This window comes from Eurosta solidaginis, chromosome 1 (assembly GCF_040869045.1).
Source record: "Eurosta solidaginis isolate ZX-2024a chromosome 1, ASM4086904v1, whole genome shotgun sequence".
NCBI classification, from domain to species: Eukaryota; Metazoa; Arthropoda; class Insecta; order Diptera; family Tephritidae; genus Eurosta; species Eurosta solidaginis.
In genome coordinates, this window is record NC_090319.1 from 131,849,161 (window position 1) to 131,859,756 (window position 10,596).

The window sequence follows — 10,596 nt, forward strand, 5'->3', positions numbered from 1 at the left end:
CAAACTCCAGGTCATCCTCCCATACAACCCCCAAAACTAGTCCGCCCCGTAAACACATCTTCGTTGCGACCGACAGCTGTATTTACGGGGCGGAGAAACTTCAAAGGCTATACGAGAGAAAGGCCCCATATTTGCTTAGGATCTAAGAGGCAAGTCTAAGGGGTGCAGTCTTTGCAGCCGTCGTGTTTCTTCGCTGTTGTCTAGCAAGTTAACGGCTTGTGGGTTTGGATGGTTGTGTAGTCTCTCGATATATCGTGTGCTGTATCTTTTAATTTCGTCTATAACCATTGCTGTTTTTAGATCTTTATGTGCAGTGCCCCAGATTTGGAGGCCATACGACCAAACGGGTTTTAGCATTGTTTTATAAAGCAGAATTTTATTTTGAAAACTAAGTTGAGATTTTGGGCCATGCAACCAGTACATCTTTCTTGTTTTAATTTTGAGCTGTAAACTCTTGGCTTTAATGTGTTCATGCCAAGTAAGTCTCTTATCTAAGTGGAGATTTTGAACTTTTTATTCTTGAAATTTCTGCCTGAACTTCCGTGACTTTTACGGAGGGTATGGGTGTATCCATAGGACACGGGCAGTCGATGAATGCTTCGACACTCTGACGGTGGCTGATACTGTTAAGATCAAATGGATGAAATGTGGCTTTAAGATGATTGGCAAAGGCTTGTGCTTTCCTTTCTTCTTCTTGAAATTTCTGCCTGAACTTCCGCGACTTTTACGGAGGGTATGGGTGTATCCATAGGACACGGGCAGTCGATGAATGCTTCGACACTCTGACGGTGGCTGATACTGTTAAGATCAAATGGATGAAATGTGGCTTTAAGATGATTGGCAAAGGCTTGTGCTTTCCTTTCGTTTGATCTGTACCATAAATTGTTAACGTCTTTTACGGGGATCTGTCGCACAGGAGGTCGTTTTAAGTATTTAGTGGCCTTCCAGATGCTGTGCTCATCGTTTTTATTTGGATCAACATTCCTCAGATATTCTCCAATAGCCTCATCTTTCAACTCAGCCAATTTGGATTTAAGCTCTTTGGTTGCTTTGTTAAGAGCTGTTTTGTCATTTGGGTCCCTAGTATTTTGCCAGATTCTACGAAGCCTTCTTTTATTTGTTTACCAGCTCAGAGACTATATCTGAGTAGGGTAGCTTTTTTCTCGATGGTTGGAAAATTTTATTGCTATCATGAGATGAAGCTAAGAAAGCGGCTTTATGTACTTTGCTGGTTCTCTACAGCATCATCTAAGTCCCTTTTTGAGTTTATTTCCATATTAAGGTTTATGTGCGATTCTAGCCAAGTTTTGAACAAGTTTATGTTAGATCATTTATGTAAAATACGTTGCTTCTGACTATTGACGAAAGCAGGCATGTTGAAATTTATGATGAGAGCAGAGTGGTCTGAGCTGTGGTCTTCAATGTTGTCTATCTCGGACTTGGGTCGATTCCAGAATACACCGCAAAGTCAATTATGTCAGGATTTTTGTTAGGATCTGTAGGCCAATAAGTGGGTCTGCCAGTGGACAGAACGTTGAATCTATTTTCGGTTATACTTTTGTATAGCTCGCGACTTTTGGGACTAGTAAGACGTGAACCCCACCATGGGTGTTTGGCGTTGAAATCACCACCAGCCAGAAATCTGGGGCCCAGTTTGTTGAAAAACGTGTTAAATGTCTGCTTGCTTATGCTGAAACGATGAGGTAGGTATAGTGCCGTTACGACAATCCCAACACTAATGCTTGTGATTTCGATAGATGCTGCTTGAACAGAGGGCAGTGATACGGACTTAATAATTATTGCAGCACCACCGTGAGCTTTGCCGTCGGGATGGTTACAGGTAATGGTATCGAAACCATATATTTTGAAAGAGGATTTATTGGTAAAGTGTGTTTCAGAAATCATGAGTATGTCTACGTTTTTATGATTTTAATAATCGGGGATTGCCCATATTGCTTTCTTAAATGTATGAAAACATTTATTTGAAGCAATTTTTTAATTTTATAATTTATTTAATAATTTGGGAAAAATTTAAACAACGTGACATTAGGACGGACAAGGCGACAGCTGTTTCGATTATACCTTGTAAATCTCTTCAAAGCCTTTTCTCCCGGGAGTGGGAGTCGAACTCGCACTCCTACGATAGTTGAAATGGTTATAAACGCATTCAGCTACGTCATGCCTTCGTTGTTGTAAAGTTTTTCCCAATTGTTTTCTTTTTGCATATTTTAATCTTTTACACATTGCATACTTCGTATGCAATTATGTGTTAAATCTATGCTTGGTACGGCGGTTTTCAAAGAAACTTTCAAAGAAACGAATTAACCAATTTTGTCTGTTTGTATGATTTTAACGTTTCTACGTTTTTAGTTACCATAAAATGTTCTACTTCTAATTTAGGATTACTGAGTCCGTTGGCGTTCCATATTGCCAACTTAAGGCTTAACTGCATAATTTAGATGGAAGGGACGTCATCATTGTCATGAGCGCTGAGGTTAGCTCAATTTGCTTAGAGATAAGAGCTTCTAGTTTTTCAAAATTGTTATGGCTAGTTGTTGTAGGGCTTTAGGCCCGATTAATGGTGACTTATAACCATAAAACCATAACCAGATAAAACAGCTGATCGGACCTACCTTATGGAAATCAATGTAATCGATTAATGGTGCTATACCATAACGATAACGCCATAACCATACCATAGCCAACCAATTGAATTTTGGTTTTCTGCCATATCCACAAACAGCTGATTGTTCATTCGACTATTTTTTTTTGCCATTTTGTGTATGTGTGTATAATTTTTTTGTTTGCCGATTTTTTGTTTGTGTAATTAAAAATTCTTTTGTTTGGTTTATTTGAAAGACAAATTAATTTCGTTTATTTTTTATGCAGATCATAATGGATGACTGCAAATTAATTGAATTTGTACGCGATTTCCCATGCCTTTATGACAGGGCAAACCGGGATTTTAAGGACGCAAATAAAAAAGTGCCGGTTGGAAGGATATAGCAGAGAATTTAGGTGTGGATTGTAAGGAAAAATGAATAATCTTATAATATGTGCGTACATAGGTATGATTATTCCCAATAGTGGCAGTAGCAGTAAGGCGATGGGGGAATTTACGAGAGCGGTTTAGTAAAGAGATAAGGAGCAGTAAAAACACTTCAGGAAGTGGCGCGTCTGATGGAAGGCAGTGGGTTTTCTTAGAGAGTCTTCAGTTCTTAAGAGCCCACATTATACCCCGACCGTAAGTATAATGGAATTACTTAACATGTTTGATTATGAACAAATTTTCTATTACAACAGAATTCGGCATAGCTCTCAAAATATAACCAGAAGTGTTGAAGGTGGCAAAAATACACCCACTTTTAGGGATGAATGTGCGTGTAGAGCTCGCCGCAAGAATTATAGTGCCGATATAAGTCCGTCATATCAAGTTTGAAGAAGAACAATCAGGCGGTGGTGACAACGGTGCACTGAGATAGTCATGCAAGCTCAGATTGAGGAGAACAACGAAGCAGATATTGTGGAATACTTGTGTGACAACCAGTAGGGTGATTGCCATTTTTTAAAACTAAAAGGCTGGCACTACAAATGGGTAATAGTTTACTTTAGCTCACAATCACTAAAACACGTCCAAAAATGTCGGGAGGGATGTCAAAAGGCGGGCCTTGGCCGCGGGATCAATACGAAGGCGAATAAAACATTTTGCTTCTATCAAAAGGTGTTCAGAAACAAACAAACAACCCCCCGGTTGAGCCAAAATCGAGAGCCTGATCCAACGCCGGGTACGCGATCTAAATTATTTCTGCGTAATTGTGGTCTACAACAAAATCATCAAAAATACAACCACATGAAAATTTGAAACCAGTTTTTGAAAATATCTATTGCCTGAAATAAACTTTTTAATTTTCGCCTTGGATTATTTATACCGAGGTCAAAACCCGTCACCCGACACCTCTGCCAACATTTCTGGATGTGTTTTATCAGTTTGGAGCTAAAGTAAACAATTACCAAAAAAGACAGGCATACAAATATATGTAGGTAAGAAGTTTTTGTGTATCCACTTTTTATACATATTTGTATGTCTGCCTCTTTACGCTTTTTAACGCCAGCCTTTCAATAGCAAAACCTATCTTTTTAGTTTATAAAGAAATTGACTGATTTTTCTATTTAATTTCCTTTTAAATTGTAATGAAATCTGAATACATCCCGTGATATATTTAATATGTCAATATGAATGCGACTGCAAATATGCCACGGGATGTTTAGTTTGATTCCTAATGAAAGTACAAACTGTATGTATAAATGGATGTACAGTTTTGTTCAAAAAAAGCAGTAGTAAAAATTATTGCAACATTTTATTGGTTATTTGTATAACGAAAACTAGATAAACCATTTTCAAAGAAGTTTTCAAACAAATTAGAAAATTCCAGAAGTTTTTGTAAATCTTCATAAAAATTTCAAACTTTTTACTTGGATATTTTAGAACATTTTTTAGTATGGAGTTTTGTAGGTTGATGAATTTTAGTCTAATAAAGTGCAATTTTGAAGTCTGCCAAAATTCCCATTGATTTTTGACACACTTCAAAATTGCACTTTGTTGGACTAAAATTTATTAACCTACTAAACTCCATACTCAAAATTTTTTTTAAATTCCAAGTAAAAATTTTTAATTTTTTATGAAGATTTTCAAAAACTTATTGAATTTTCTAATTTGTTTGAAAACTTTTTTGAAATTGGTTTACATAGTTTTCGTTATACAATACATTCCAATTTTTTCTAAAATTAATAAAATTAAATAAAAGAAACAAATAACTGATAAAATGTTGCAATAATTTTTGTATGTAGATATATTTGAAATTCCTAAGAAAGTACAAAATGTAGATTGAAAATCGAATTGTGATACATTAATTTCTTTATTTATTAGTATATTATATGTTGTATTGCATGTAACATGAAAGTTGACCTATCCTAATATAATAATACGTTAATTCGAGTATAAAAAAATATGGTGACTATTGAATTGTGATAATGTAACAAAGAAACACAGATAAGAACTTAAATTTTTATAATAGTAGATATGTAAACACCTGCGCATATTAATAGTGAAAATAGTTTTATTCGTAACATATATTGATGTACAGTTGCGAGCACTAAAACAGCAGTGAAAATCACTGATGTTTTTATCAGTTATTTTCTCCTTTTATTTATTTTCGTTAATGGTAGAAATAGCTTCAATGAATTGTATAACCAAACAAATGTAAATTTATTTTGCAAACATTTTCGGGAAAATGCAAAAATTCGAAAGGTGTTAAAAAATCTTGATGCAAATTTCAAACTTTTATTTAGAGTTTTCAGAATTTTCTTTAGTATGAAGTTTTGTAGTCCAATCAATTTTAGTATAACAAAGTGCATGTTTGAAGTCTCTCAAAAATCGCATTGATTTTTCCCAATTTTATTTTTAAGAGTGTTTTAGATTTGGTTCCAAACAAAGAGTAAATATTTATATGGAAGGAAATCTAAAACACTCTTTGAAAAAAAATTGGCAAAAATTAATGCGATTTTTGAGAGACTTCAAACATGCCCTTTGTTATACTAAAATTGATTGGATTACAAAAGTTTATACTAAAAAAAATTCTGAAAACTTTAATAAAAGTTTGAAATTTGCATGAAGATTTTTTAACACCTTTCGAATTTTCGTATTTTCCCGAAAATGTTTTCGAAATTAGTTTACATGTGTTTGGTTATACAATTCATTGAAGTTATTTCTAAAATTAACGAAAATAAATAAAAGGAAAAAATAGCGTTTATAATTCAGACTGCTATTGTCGTATTCACAGCTGTATGTGTTATTATTGATATTCATTTAAAATATAGCATAATCTATAACAAAAATCTAATACGTATATTAAAGTTTCAAGGTTTACACATTGCCAGAATTGATTTTTAGGTAATCTTTGAGTATGCAGCTTTGTTGCCCATTGGTTAGTAATAGCTCAAACGTAAATTTTTATTCATGCATTAGGGGATGAAAATTTAACACTTTCTAACTTGCACATTATTATAACAAAATTGAATAAGAAACAAAGTTGCATACAAGAGATTTTTTAAAAGTTCTGCTCAAAAAGTTTCAAAGTTCGTGACGGGTTTTTAAAGTTATTTATATGAACTAAATTTGCGTATTTATGAAAGTGCAGAAAATATGTATTTAAAAATTTTTTTCGATTTCCTTCAAAATTTTGAATTAAATTTTTCGTTTTCCGGCAAAATATTTAATTTGAATTTTGCACTTTCCATTTTATACTAAATATTAGTATGTGTAAACACTAAAGTGCATAACTATAATAAGAATGCAAAATACAAACTTTGTGGTATTATATTATGCTCTATTTAATATACACGAGGCAGAATTGCAATTATTACCAATTTTTTATTTAGTGAAATTATTTGAACTAACTTTATATATAAAAAACCATAATATATGTTTTAAAATATATGAAGTATTGTTTCAATATCGTTCTTTACTGTATGTATACAGAAAAAAATGAAATAAATTATATTATTCTATGTTAAAATAATTTGAGAAGCTTGTGATTTTGTAGCAGCATTGTGTTTGTGCAGCAGCAATGGTTGTTGCTTTGTTTTGTTGTGTATCGCCTTCCGCCGAAATGATCTATAAGGAGGTAGTCAAAATGTGAAATAACTTCTAGACAAGTGTATATAAGTTGCGTTCTTACCTCCTGAAATATATTACTCGATGTGATTTTGAAATGCTACTGCACTGGTCATAAAGTAGTTGGTAAGGTATTCCCGATACTCGTATGTACTATTTCGGCCCCTTCTTCGAAATGAGTGTACTGTCCGCAGCGGACCTCCACAAGTTCTTAGTTCGTTCCTCCATTCTGTACCCGCCCCTTCTCCGCAAGTGTAGTTTTCTGGGCAATACCACCGACTAGTATCGTGGAACATAATGAAATTATGCAGCACTAAACATGCGAAACGATTTTTTCTGCATTTTCAGGATAAAACTCCATTTTGGCTTTCAATACTCTCCATCGCGCAGTCAAAATCCCAAATGCGTTTTCTATAACGCGGCGGGCCCGCGACAGTCTGTGATTAAAAACTCGCTGTTACCTTGTCGTATTCTTTCCCGGATATGGTTTCATTAGATTGTTTTTTAAGCGAAATGCACAATCTCCAACGAAGAAATGCGGAAAGGGTTGTGGCGATAAAGGAAGAGGAGTATCTGGTGGAAGTGGTAATCGATTTTCCAACAGATCTTCTCCAAACCTTGTTGCATGAAAAATGCCTCCATCTCTTTGACTTCCATAAGCTCCTACGCTTACAGCGGTAAACTGGTATTTAGCATCGCATGCTGCCAACAAGACGATGCTGAAAAACTTTTTATAATTAAAAAACAGTGATCCTGACTTCGGAGGGCATTTTATAGCAACGTGATTTCCATCAATAGCACCTACACGATTTGGCATATTCCACTTTTGGGAAAGTCAGTTGTTATATCTTTTTATTGCTGCTCTGTGGGTTCACTTAAATATATTGGGCAAAGCGTTTGCCAGATAGCCTCGCAAGTCTCCAACACAATCATCCTCACAGTGCTCTTTCCAATTTTGTGGCTGCAAGCTATTTTTTGAAAGGAATACCATGTGCCAAGTACCTAAAAATCATACTAATTAATAAAATATACGATGCTAATATCTGAAAATTTTTTACTGAAGTGTAATGGATAAACGTTCTTCCACACCAAGAAAATTAGGTAATAGTTTAGTTGAGGGGTCGACTGCTAATACGCTACCAAAAATATCGAAAGAGGTGTCAAACGACGCGTCTTGACATCAGTATTAATAATCCGAAGGCGGAAAATAAAAATATTAACTCGTTCAATAGATATTAAAGAAAAACCGAAAAAAGACCCGCGGGTACCTCCGAAACCGGGGTGTGGGATCCATATTATTTTGCGCAGAACACCTTTCTGCGTTGGCGGTCTTCGGCCACGCTTATAAAAAATAACCCTGGGCTATGCCATGCCAAGTCCGGGTGTGTGGTATAACCGTGGCTACCGCCACGGTGATGCACAATTTTTCTTGTGGGTACAAACACATGGAAATCGCCATCTTCAACTGCAAATATCTCCGGACAGAGATACAATTTTTCTTTTCCGCCTTCGGATTATTATTCTCGAGATTAATGCGCGTCTTTTGACACCACACTCGAAATTTTTGGTAGTGTATTAGCAGTCGACCCCTCAACTAGACTTTTACCAAAAATTATTGCTCTCAATGCCGATATCAAACAATTGGTCGACCAACAGACCAAAAGGTAAGAGCACCTCAGGATATGCAACCGCTTTGCTGGTTTTGGTATATATGGTCAACCCTGGTTCTAAGCACCAAAAGGTTTTGTGTGGCAGTTTCCGTGTTTTATTTGAAGATAATTACTGTTAAGTTCACGTCCTTGCACTCAAATATATATAAATCTTCGCCTATATGTAGTGCTATATTTAATTAAATCTGTAAGAATACCGAAATCCTTATTAATTTGTTAAACTTTTAATATGTACACAGCTCACATTGAGATACGTGTAGATATGGGGCTTTATTCACCACCTAATTGTTTCACTATGTAGATATGCACCCAATTTGTTGCAATATTAATAAAAATACTATTAAAAATGTTTCTTTTACTTTATTTTGATTAAAAATTACCAAATTTTGCAATCACTTTGCACAATCACTTTTTATAAACAAAACATTCGCAGCTCGTGACAGCAATGGTCAGCTGTTTACGGTTATGGCACCATTAATCGATCACAATAGAGATGGTTATGGATATGGGTATGGTTACGACTATGGCGTTAGGGTTAAGGAAGTTTAATTTGGCTTTTTGTTGTCCTTTTGTGATAACTGCGTAGCTTATGTTGTTATTGGGAAGTAGTTGCTCAGCATTTGACGTATACATGGCATTAGATCTGCTGTTGACCGACCTGACTGTATCTTGTTTACAATAAAGTTCCTGATAAACTCGACAACCCTTGTAGTTGGCGGTATGGTTTTGCAGGCAATGTACACATTTTGGTGGAGAATCTTTTCACAAAGAACGGTCGGATGGTCTAGCCCACACTTCACACACCTAAATGGCTTTTTGCAATGGCGTTTAGTATGTCCAAACTCCTGACAACGATGACATTGTACTAAATCGTTAAACTTTCGAGGCGGCTCAATTTTGACCACTGCACTACATAACTAATTGATATCAAAAACACCTTTATTGTTTGCTGATGGTTCGAGGTCAGCAAAGAAGACTGACATTGGCATTTTTGTTGTTTTGTACGTGCGTTTATAATGTTTCGTACAGCGTGGCCTTTTTGAGCTAACTCATGTGTTAAGTATTAGCTCTTTAGCTGTAGAGAAGTGAATGTTTTTAATTACTATTCTATAGGGTTTGTCATCTTTTAGCTGATAAGTGTGGAAAACAATGTTATTAGTGTTAAGATAAGCCACTAGTTTTCTGTAGGAATCAATATTTTTGGGCATCACTCTAGCTTGTCCATCTCTCCCTGACTTGTACGTAAAGTTTTCTCTGCCAAGTAGCACTGAGAAGCTAGTGATCATTTTATTAATGTCTTTTATATTTGGTATGAAAATTGAGGGAGGTTTATGAGTGACACTCTCAGTTGTTGCTGGTTCTTGTTCATTACTATTGTTGTTAGCATTGCTGACATCAGTTTGGGTGTTTGTGTCTAGCAAAGAAAACCAGTTTTTCGTATTTGGTGTATTGTTTGGTCTTTGTTGTTTTTTGATAGATCTGGAGATTCAATAATTCTGCGCTTAAATGCTTTATGCTGGTACATGCTTTGCCAGCCTCCGCTGTCATCGCACATACCGCCCGGATCAGCGTTTTCGTCACCCATAAGGTTGTTTGTGTTTCTTTTTTTTGTTTTTGTTTTTAGTTCACACAACTATTTGTTTATAAGAATGCAATAAAAAGTTCACACGATTATTTGTTTGCACGAATGCAGATTCAGGTAAAAATGCTCTGTGTATGACCGCACTCATTGAGTTTACGATAAGAACTGAACAAAGTTTTATCATTCAAATTTTCTTTCTTTAATAAAGTACTACAAAATTGATTAGCACAGCTCTTAAATATGTGTAAGTCATATTTTTCGAAAAGGTTGTTTGATAGAATAATATCAACATTAACACCGCTGTTGGGTCATAGATTGGCAACCGCTGCATTTATTGAACATATGTTTTATACATACCTCACTACTATTTAATTATATGCCTAAGCTATTCAAGGACAGAATAACACAAGTCATTCACCCAATCATTTTACTTGCATTGCTTACTTTGATTTGCTAACCTATTTTCGTTTGCTGCTAATGTACCATTGCATTGCATACAAATTTACATACATACTCCCGCTATAGTTAGTCACTCGTATTTGTTGTTTGTACACTTGATAATATCACATTAAACAAGGGCAAGGCATACAAGAAAGCAAGCATAAGAATGCTGCGATCCCACTTTTTGCAAATTGCTGTTCTATAACATATGTATGTTGAGATGTATGAAT

General features: G+C 35.1%; 2 long non-coding RNA genes across 4 annotated transcripts; one reads left to right on the forward strand and one right to left on the reverse strand.

The window, feature by feature from the left end:
• The first annotated feature begins 2,895 nt into the window (after positions 1 to 2,895).
• LOC137236823 (uncharacterized) lies at positions 2,896 to 4,326 on the forward strand. Its single transcript, XR_010948650.1, has 3 exons — positions 2,896 to 3,027; positions 3,088 to 3,244; positions 3,304 to 4,326. It is a non-coding gene; the product is annotated as an uncharacterized lncRNA (long non-coding RNA).
• A 2,080-nt stretch (positions 4,327 to 6,406) lies between these two features.
• Positions 6,407 to 8,784, reverse strand: LOC137238011 (uncharacterized). Of its 3 annotated transcripts, none has more exons than XR_010949089.1 (5): positions 8,588 to 8,784; positions 8,457 to 8,528; positions 7,479 to 7,675; positions 6,738 to 7,392; positions 6,407 to 6,673 (listed from the first exon to the last, which is right to left on the reverse strand). It is a non-coding gene; the product is annotated as an uncharacterized lncRNA (long non-coding RNA). The 3 variants fall into 3 exon arrangements; XR_010949090.1 differs by having other exon boundaries at positions 6,738 to 7,400; XR_010949088.1 differs by having other exon boundaries at positions 6,738 to 7,675.
• Between the last annotated feature and the right edge of the window lie 1,812 nt (positions 8,785 to 10,596).